Source organism: Thermobia domestica, chromosome 5, assembly GCF_964235325.1.
Source record: "Thermobia domestica chromosome 5, izTheDome1.hap1.1, whole genome shotgun sequence".
Classification (NCBI taxonomy): Eukaryota; Metazoa; Arthropoda; class Insecta; order Zygentoma; family Lepismatidae; genus Thermobia; species Thermobia domestica.
Genome location: NC_137458.1, coordinates 210001632 through 210012558, shown reverse-complemented (window position 1 = coordinate 210012558; position 10927 = coordinate 210001632). Strand labels below are relative to the sequence as shown.

The window sequence follows — 10927 nt, the reverse complement described above, 5'->3', positions numbered from 1 at the left end:
TGGGCGGAGCTTCTCAAAGACACATCATTAACTTTAAGATCGCCGCCGTCTCTTTCAAAAGGTTCTCGAACCTTCTCTTTTTTATCTGTTCGTTTGTCACTCCTCTTCTCCGCTTATCCCTTTCTCTGTTCCCCTTACATAGATACAGAGTGTGAGAAATTTATATGAAGCCACAGTTGCTATCTGTCGAAAGATCAATTACTTCATGTATGTGATGGTAGCATAAACACACATTATGTAGATGTTACACTACAGAAAAACAGTTTGATCTCCTCCACGGAGGGAATTGTATTATAGCAAGGATTTTCCAGCTTTTCCAACTACCAAAAAAGCGTAAGATCTTCAGACGGCAATTTAGAGTTTCTTAGTAGTCGAATCGTTTGCACACTAACATTTCGTTCATGTTATTCTGCAATTGATTGTCGGTTAAGCCTGTAGTTTGCATTACTTACAGGACATAAACTTGAAACATAAAACCACATCTATATAGTACTCTGCTTTGTCCTTCTCATTGGTCTAGATGCTAGCATGTGTGCCCGAGATCCCGGGTTCGATAACTGGTGAAAAAACATTGAACGCATTGCGGTGGTTCAGATTCTACCTTAAAATTGTAGGTATTTCTCTCATATAAAATTGCTACAGGAAAGGGACGCTAAATTTCAGCAAACAAACAGCAGTATTTTGCTTTGTCTACACTTTGGCCTAAATATAAATGTCCGAGACATGCCTGTTGCACCTGTTTCACATCTGCTTCACTCTTGAACGTTCAGAACTCGTCCTCATCATGACACTTGCGGTTTCCTTGAACCTCGTACACCACTGCCGCATGATCAGACGTTATGTGGGTATGCGTCTGTAACGTGTCCGGAAGTTACGCTGGACCTGGGTAGCAGTTTTGGTCTCTATTCACCATTCCATACACTGTGCTATCTCTTGGCAGTGGCCATTTTCGTCAGTGCCTCATCTGCAAAGACAAAAACAACAACGAAAGCAATTAAAGAAAAGAAATTTGTTCGCAGTGTTGATATAGAACAAAACTTTAGGTGTGTGTGAACATAATGACACAAACCGCACCTTTCTATCTATCCCTATTTCTGACTTATACGCAATCAAAGTTGGAAAGATTTTTTGAAACATCCTGTATTATTAGTTGGTAGTGTAGTGGCATTGCTTTTTACAGATATAAAAGCTCACTTAGACTTGAATCAAGCTTATTCCTATTGTTGTTCATTCGAATTCTGAAACCGATTGCGAGCTCGATTCCCACTTAGAACGTAGATATTTGAGTATTCTCCTTTTGCTATTCCTCATTGCAATTAATTTTCCATGGTCTCTTTAAGTTGTATGATAAATACTGTACAGATCCGAATTTTTTAACTTGAAATATGATGTAAAATGACATTTCCAAGTCCAATAATTCGAACATTATATGATAATAATATACAAACTTAATGGAATTGCATTGAAACGAGTAGCATGACTGTATCCACCTTTCCTTCCCTTCCAAAAAATCAGTAAAGGATATTGTCTAAGAAAGGGTAAGAGGTGCTATTGGCATCAAATTATGTAAAATGACTTAAGAATAAACTAACAATTTCAGGGCTTCTGAACTCCAAGTTTCTAATATTTTCTGTGTAAAGTATTGAATATTAGACGCATAACCCGCTGTCTCACTGACGCATAATCATATTTTCCGCAAACTCATTATTTCTGCTGCATTATTGGCAATTTATCGAACCGCTATTTCTTGTATGCTGTATCTTTAAATATTACTTTTCAAATATGAAAAGTCTCTTCTTTTTGTCTTATAAAAGTACTGAATGAAAAAGATACAAATTCGAAATGAAAATTCATGAATGAGGCACGTAATGGACACTGAAGCGTGAATTGGAATCTTGACAGGCGTTTTCTCTAACCACCTACTACTATATTACCTACTCAATCTCACTCGCTCCTATCGCCCCGGAAACTTGACATATGTATCTACAGCACAAATTGGGAGAGAAACACATTCGTATAACGACTCCAGTTCATTGTGTTGCACGCAGTCTCCTTGCTAGTACGCATTTCCGGCACACGATGGCTCTCCCAGCAACTTTCTTCATATTTACTGCTGTACGCTGTCGTGCGTCTGACTTTTCGTATATATTGGTGGTTCCTCCTTTTCGGACGCATGGTACTCTATCTAAATGGAGTGAATGGACATTTCTCAAAGGAAGTATTATCATCGTAGGATACTGTGGCGCTCCTAAGCTCATTTTAGTCGCAATAAAAACGTTCCCCATCCTCTCTTTTCGTATTAAGAAATATAGATAGACGCTCACCAGATTAATGTCCTTATTCGCCCACCGTAGCCAGGGAAGGAATAGAGTGGGCAGTACCCGTCTTAAATTAATGTTTACCCCCCTCTAAGACAGAAAGTTGTAGTGAATATTTAAATTGAAATAATACTAGATATGAAATTCCTGCAATTTTATTTACCAAATTAATTTCAACTCATTTTACTAATTTCTCCGTAAAATCATACATATTTCTTGCTAGATGTACCAAAGATCTCTAATTGGTTTTTCATCAATCTAAGAATATTAAAGTCAGATATTGACATCGCCTTTAGAAGCATCAAAGATGTAGGATCAGATTCACTACCAAAGTGTAGTTGCACGGACGTACACAACGTTAATTGCGAACATAAATAAACTAAAGAAGAGGACCGTAGCTTTGGACATTACCTAAGAAGAAATTGTATCATGAGGGATTGGTATGATGGCAGGAAAGAGAGGGAGGGGTAAAGGAGGTTACAATTATCGAACGATATAAAAGCAGAAAGATCATATATGAAGACGAAGAAATTAGCGGAGGACTGTGGAGCATGGAAGCTTCTCAGCTGCAGCAAGTGACCTGCGAATAAAGGCAAAATACCTATGATGATGATGATGTACTAAATTAGATGAATATGTTGCATGCCTGAACAGTCTAAATCAGTCTAAAATCGGAACGTCTAGCAGCTTTATTTTACCTTTCTCCTTTGCGAACTTCGTAATTGGAAACATGATGAGAAGCAAATTTATCTTGGCTTTCTATAGAATTGAGAGAGAGAGAGAAAAAAAATATTCTACTATCATTAAACATTCTCTCCTTCATAAAACTACTGCCAATTTTATCGCCAGAGTGGTGCTAAGGAGACTCGAGCTTATCCCTTCAAGCCTGACGGATAGCCCGTACCGTCCTTTCTATAACCCGTATTTATTCAACTAAATTTTGATAGATGAAAAATAAGTTCTCTTGTCCATAAGTGCTCCTTTCGAATTAACCTCACTCACCCTCACGCTTTCGCCATTAAACTTACTCATCTTCATATTCACATCATTTCAACATCATGGTCACTCGCCTCAGACCTACATTATCAATCCAACGTAAGGCCCACTCAACCTCACACTAAATCACAGTATTATTTCGACATCACGTTTTCAATATTACTCTTACTCAACCTCACGCTTACATCACCAGTGTGACATTGCGTTCACTCGAACTCATCAAAGAGAAACCTTTGTCTTACTATTGAAGAAATTCTGAATGATTTTAAAGAGTGCAAGCTTATGAGTGGCTGTTTTACTAGATTCATTACACTCTCTCGACTTTACAGATACAACATCACCTTTCTTCTCTTTTACATCACGGCTTTGAACTCCCGCTAACTCAATGTAGCACTTTTGGTGTGATTGAGTTCCCAATGAGCGTGAATACTGTGAGCCCCAACGTTATGAGTTCGAGTACTTCGTATGCTCTTGTCAGCTCCCGCCAAGGATAAGTCCTGACTATACGTTAATGTTGCTACCCATGATGCTGAAACGACAGACAGTGATTCATTCATTTAAAATGTGATTAAATAATTATTTTGAAGTTATTATAGTAATTGCAGTGAATATTTCATTTAAAAAAATCAAGGCGATAAAACTGTGGTAGAATAAAAGTCATCAATTGGTATCCAAGCTACAAAACGGCTTTCTTTCCTACTATTCTTGCTACTGAAATTCAAGTCTTTGAGAAGAGGGTTAAAAAATAAAAAAGTGAGGACTAAAAGGGGTTTAGACTTCCGACCTGTTTTCTTTTTCTTCCTGCCATTGTTAGAGAACTATCAAAACAACTTTTCATTGTTGCTCTGTTACTTTCCTGTCATGTTTTCCTCCCCCCACCCGCTACCTTCTTTTCTACCTCTTTGAGAGCGACAGAAAATCCTCCAATGGAACCGTCTCTTCCCTTGTCAGCCTGTCGACGCTAGTGACATCTCATTTCAAAAGATTTTCAAGTGGTTTAGCTCCATTGAAGCGGTAATATTCACTGCAAAAGGGGAGGGACTAGAAGAAGGCCTTTTATTAATAACGTAGCTCTTTTTTGGACTATAGTTAATACAGAAAAGATGGATGGGCGTTTGATCTTTTAAGCTGTTTGGTACCAATTTTCACTTGAATTCAATCTGTGGTATACGGGTACTAAAAAACGTCACTTCTCTCATTTTAGTGTAGCTTGTTCATATAGGTTTATTCATATGTATACAGTTTAAAGTCAAGGCAGTGCCTGAAATCTGAAATGTATCGCTTTTTCTTATGGGTAACAATCAATCTCTTTTGTGCTTACGAGTTTGAACAGTGACAATGCCATCCATAGAAGAAGGCGTTGGTGACATGAGAATTGAAAAATGGACATTTTCATTTGCAGAAAACAACTTTTAAGGATTCTTCAGAAACAGCTGTTCCTTTTTTCCAGAACTTGCTGTTATATTCTAGATCCGATGCAGGTCCAGCATCTGGAATCATACACGAATTCATGAAATATGTACTTCTTTGACCACGAAATCGACTGCTACGTAGTACCTTTAAACATTGTTTCTTATGGAAGAATGCATTTCTGATATAGATTCATTTTTGAAAGGCTTAACCGTTATGCGTACAAATACAGCGTGCGGGCGTATATCTAACCCGTGTAAGGGTAGGGCGAGAGTGCATCCTTTCGGACAGATGCGTTAGCGACAGTGGATATGCACGTAAACGAGATAATGCTTTAAAAAATAACATTATATACTCCTTTCTACATTTAGAAAATGCATGATCGTATACAATAAGAAATTGGTACGCACTATGACTTAGAATACTGCCTTCATATACCACAACATTCATCATAGCTTCCTTATGCAGTATTGCATAGTTAGTACCACACACTTTACATTACGCTTTTTCACCATATTACACATGCCTCAGGTAATATTACTAAATATTTTGATTACTTGTGTATTAGTCTTTTTAAATCACAATAGATATTTCCTCTGTACAATTTATAAATCCAGGGTCTCAAATTCTGAACGGTCACCCTAAATTCTCACTACGGTCTATATACATATATATATATCTCTTAGCAGGATACAAATATATTTATATTTACAGATAATAATACAAATAAATCTTTTTTTTTAATTATTAATTAATCTTACTGCAGTAACGGACAACAAGCAAATAGGCCTACCAAATTGATAGTAAGACTATTCATGGCATGGATATGGAATTGGCTGAAGGCCTCAGTAAATAAGAAAAAAAATAAAAATAAAAAAGTACCACAATGACTATATATATGTCTGTTAAAAGAATTTAAACTTTTTCATAACAATGACTATATATATGACGGTTAAAGAATTTAAACTTTGTATTAACAATATTTATATATATATGTTTGTATTTTCATTTATTTTCGATAGTGTCTGAAGAAGGATATGCTAGATATCCGAAACAGTTACAAATTATAATTTAAAATAAAGTGGATTTTAAGCTTTGTTCAGTGTCTCTTTTGTTAAAACCAAATTCATATTAAAAATACACTGAATCTTATAAACTTATATCCATAATAACTGAGTCCTTTCCAAATCCTATAAAATACTTTAAATAAACACTTTGCTAGAGCGTCTTGCATTCCCACAAAAGGTGCGGGCGGTCCCAGTCCCAAGTTGATTCTCAGTGAGAATTGTAACAAGCTTTTTCAGACCAGTCATTCTGACTGAATTTTTCCTGGATTTTGCTCATTCGTACCAATGTTGAATGTTACCAGGCAAATGTTGGAATGTTATTTAACATACAAGGGGTTAAGTTCCAAAGTTGGGCGTCCGTTTCCAGCAAAATTTTTAAAACTTACAGGAAAGATATGGATAATTTGATCGTTTGTGTGCTTGATAATATATAAGAGTGTCGAAAAATCTGTTTATTTGTTATATATAAGCGGTTATAAACATGGGACTTTACGGCGAGCGGAGGGAACTACTTGGCACAAGGTAACCGAAGAGTTGCATTGTGGGAAAGAAACAAGCATTTATGTTATCAACATGGCGAATGTACAAGGGCAATAAACTTACAGTTTTAACATTTGTGAAGCAATACGTTGATAACGAGCAAAAAGTTTGTGAAGAGCACGGATTAATGAACCTAATAACAAATTGCAGAAAGTGTGGAAAGGAGATAACAGCAAAAAAACGTGGCGAAAGCGGACTCCCAACTTCGGAATAAATGCCCATACAAGTCCCAGGCTGCTTCCTTCCTCCTCTTTTCACCGCATAGTGTGCTTGAAGAGGGACCGCTCAGAAATATGTATAAATAAATATTCACTATCAAAACCACATTAATGCTTCAAACTTTACAACCTGCATATATTGCTATCATTATTCTGGATGTAAGTCCAACTATATTTACAATCTTTCTTTCTTAACTATAATTGAGATTTCATATCTTCAGTTGCAGATCTAGATCCCCACCACCTGTAACACTGAGTTCTGTTATAAACGATTTATTTGTAATATAGAAATTTTAATAAAATATTGAGAAAATGATTGCTGATGGTGAAAGATGGTGGATCCATATGATCTCTTCTTTATAATCGTAATAATCTCTGAACAATAATAAAAACAAATGACTCCTAAATTAATACTAGAGTTTGGTAGCTCTTGTTAAAGCACTCTCTACTTTACCTAGAAACATCATGACAACTCCCTACGCTTACGTTAAATCTATGTATTGAGTCTAAATAACACTAAATAACCGAGAATGAACATATTTACCCATCGCATACAGCAAAATCCAAGTAAGTTACAATCCATTGCTACATACAGATGCGTTTAATTTAATGTGAACCCCGGAGTTGGAAACACGTCAGATGTCTGGGTTTGCAACGGTCAACTGACAACAGCTGCGCTGGGCTGTTTGTAGTGGTTTGTAGTGCTGTGTTAGGACAAACTACGTACTACGTATTATGTGAGGAACAGGAGAATTACAATGTACAGTCAACTAAGCAAACGGTGGTAGCGTAAAATGGACGAAGTCTCTGATGTCCAAAGAGGGCAAATTGTAAGCGCTTGGTTATGTGGTGTGTGTGACAAAATGGCAAGTGCGTTGAGTGTGTCACGAGGAACAGTTATCCAAGGTGACGACATCTACAGAACTCACGGCATAATTACATCGGCGAAGAGAAACTGTGGCCAGAAGACACAATGACAACTATCGCCGAGCATGAAAGTGAATTGTCACTAAGAACAACCACAAGCAATTATGTGTTCTCCACAGTGTATTTTCATAGAACCCTATCAACAACACACTGCCTCCTTGCTATTTGGATACTAGCCTGTTTGCTGGAGTTGTACTAGAGTTTATTGTACGCTTCAATTCAGTTTGTCCATGAGTTGTGTTGCTAAGACGAGCTTCCCATCAGACGTCAAAGTGGACAATCATTCGCATCAATCTAATGTGATATAAATTGCAACTTTCTAGTTTTAGATATTTATTTCATGTGAGATCAAAAATTATTATTGAAGAGATATTATTGAAAAATTAATATTTGTAAAATATTTTCTGTAATTTCCTCCGTATAATGTGTCTAATATAATTTGATTTTACGATACATTATAAATAAAATGACTTCTCGCACATGCATCTACAAGGAATGATTTATAGTTTATGTTGCCTTGGATTAAATATTAACTGACCTATAAACTGAAGTCGAAGTGTAAGCCATTTTACAATACATCAGCTGAAGCACACCCTGGAATGATGAAGACTTTTAATACCGTGACCAACTAGTTCTACATCTAAGCGAGGTTTCATACTCTCTATAATTTCTTCCACATCGAGATTTTTTCCATTAGATTACTATAGTGGCTGCAAGGAGTAGTGAGGCTTGACTTAGATCTACCAATTTCAGCACCCAACAGAATGCGAAGGTGTCCCGGTTGTCAATCCCCTTCCATATCATTTTGCCAGTGTTTACGGAGAACATCTCCTGATGCTACAGTGTTGTCGGATTACCGCTAAGTTTCGTTTTGTTTATTTTTATTGACATTGTTTTATATTTTTGCTATTATTATTGTAACCATTTAATTAAAATAATTGTTAGTGTTTGTGTTATAGTTCTTTAACTGCTCTTTTTTGGCGCATTTTCACCAAGTTTGGCAACATTGTTGGTGCACTTCTGTTGTCTCATCTTTGCTTAAGTGTACGTTCGGAAAGCAGTTCCACGAATCGTACTGAATTCTTCCGGTGCATCACATGTGAGGTAAAGCAGTACTATGATTGGTGTGGAGCCTACGTTTCACAAGTCGTCGCTGTCACCATAGACAATTTTTTTAAAAATACTACAGTAATGCAACCCTAATAACAACGAAGTATTGCGGGTTGCAGAAAAAAATTTCATTTTATTTTTTTTTATTTTATTATTATTTTTTCATTCTGAAAGATACCGCAGTGAAGAAAGATTTTACTTGATGAACCTTTGAAAAAACAATCAGTTTTATTTTAAGACTGCAAAATCGAAATGTAGAATCAGTGCCGGATTCGGACGTCCCAAATATGAACTCGGTTCTTCAGTTAAAATGTTTTCCAGATTCGGACACACAAATGTTACTTGGAATTTTCATGCCTTGCTTACGTTACAACTAGAATTTGTTAGCTTCAAAAGTAGACGCGGCAGAGAGGAAGAAGAAACAATACAAAACACATTGCCACACTGTGCATTGTTGTAAAGAGTAACATTTCATTCTTTCAATCACAACTATCACTACAGCTATGAAAATAAGAAAGGTAGGCTGCCATGTGTGTATTGTACTTCTATTAACTATTAACTGATTTGAGTAATTCATAGCAATCAAAAGTTTAAACCTCGTATTTGCCGACTTATAAGACGCATACCATTTTGCGGAATAATTTCTTGAAAGCAAATATTATTATAGGCGTACTCCACAAAAAGTTCACTTTCTTTTTACTTTCATTGCAGGAGGAATTTTATAGGACACCAAATGCAACAAAATTGCAAAAGAAGGAGAGTTTTTGGATTATCGAAAATTCGAAAATGGATCGACAAGAATAATTGAAAAATAGATATCGTAAGAATTTCTATTGAAAAATTTATTTTGAGGTTTGACTGAAAAAGTAAATTTAAAATGTAAATGTAAAATGAACCGAAAATATCTTCCCAAATGCTTTCCAATATTTGGAGAGATAGGACAGGTAATTTAATAAGCCAGCCAGATCCTTAACTACCATAATAACACCTACTACTATAAGAATTTCTTATAAGTAATGGCTAACAGGGCACTACAGTGAGAACTCTTGGATACTCATTAAGATAAAAGGATAGTTAGGGGAATCAGTCCCCTTGCTGTTGCTGTATATTATCGGTCTACAATGTTTTGTTTGCTTTGTCAATATCGTTTAGATGTTAGGCAAATTACAGCACTTTTTATTACTTTTTCTTATACCAAAATTGAGTGGACGAAAATGGGAAAATCCCGAATGCATAATGTTTTTCACCACATAACCCACTTTGTACGAGTTAGGATTGAACCAGGAACTCCAGGCACTAGAGGTGAATGTTCAACCAATGAGCCACCGTCGTCTTGTTATTTAATAATTGTTATTGATTTTGCACATGTATAGTGATCGATAACATGAAAACATGTTGTTTAAGTGTTTATGAAATTTTATCTAGCAAAATATACTACTACTTCTAATACTACTACTACTGCTACTACTACTACTACTACTACTACTACTACTACTACTACTACTACTAATAATAATAATAATAATAATAATAATAATAATAATAATAATAATAATAATAATAATAATAATAATAATAATAATAATAATAAGGAAAACATTTTGCAGCATCAGTACTAACAAAATAGTCGTCATTCAGACATCCACATCCGGTCATTATTTTTCTTCTGTGAAAATTTTTGTTAGTTTACACTAATGAAATGATAGCTGTTACTGATTTTTGAAATACCCTTCCTCTGGATTCTAAACTCTCCCTCTGGTAGAAAACAAATTCAACAAAATATTCAAAATTCGTTTGACATCTTAATTCTGAACTTACAGTCATATATGTTCCTTATTGTTTGATTTTATTTATTTATGTCTATAATTTCTTTGTAGATATGTATAGAATTGCCTACATGAGAAGTTTTGATGATGTCTCGTCTCATAAATTGTATCGTGAAGATGATGTCTTGGCTCGGAAAGTGTATCTGCTTCTATTAGAAAAGTTGTCTAGGCTGGTGAGCAACTCTAGAATCTGGAAAAGAAATGAATTTCAAAACATTTTGCTAAATTCAACTGAAGTTGGCCTTTATTCTAAAATTTGCCTTGAAGTCCGGACTCCCCTTTCCGAGATCCGACTCCGGTTTTCTGTAAATTATGTCTAATTTTAGGATTTTCAAAATTTAATATAATTTATCCTCGTATTAAATTTGAACCCCCTTCAAAATTAACTTTTGTGTTCTTTCGTGCCTGGAGGAGTTTAATAAAGCACATGGAAAAAGATTTAACAAGGAACATTGACTGCTTGAACCTAACCTGGTATAAGCCGACAAATGTCTACCTCCCTGAATCCGGAAATT

General features: G+C 35.6%; 1 long non-coding RNA gene across 1 annotated transcript in view; it reads right to left on the bottom strand.

Moving 5' to 3' along the window:
* Nucleotides 1–604: 604 nt before the first annotated feature.
* LOC145686374 (uncharacterized) overlaps nucleotides 605–10927 on the bottom strand; it is a 196185-nt gene continuing 185862 nt past the window's right edge. Inside the window, exon 5 of the long non-coding RNA XR_014131600.1 lies at nucleotides 605–964. This is a non-coding gene — a long non-coding RNA (uncharacterized LOC145686374). The remainder of the gene's footprint in view (nucleotides 965–10927) is intronic.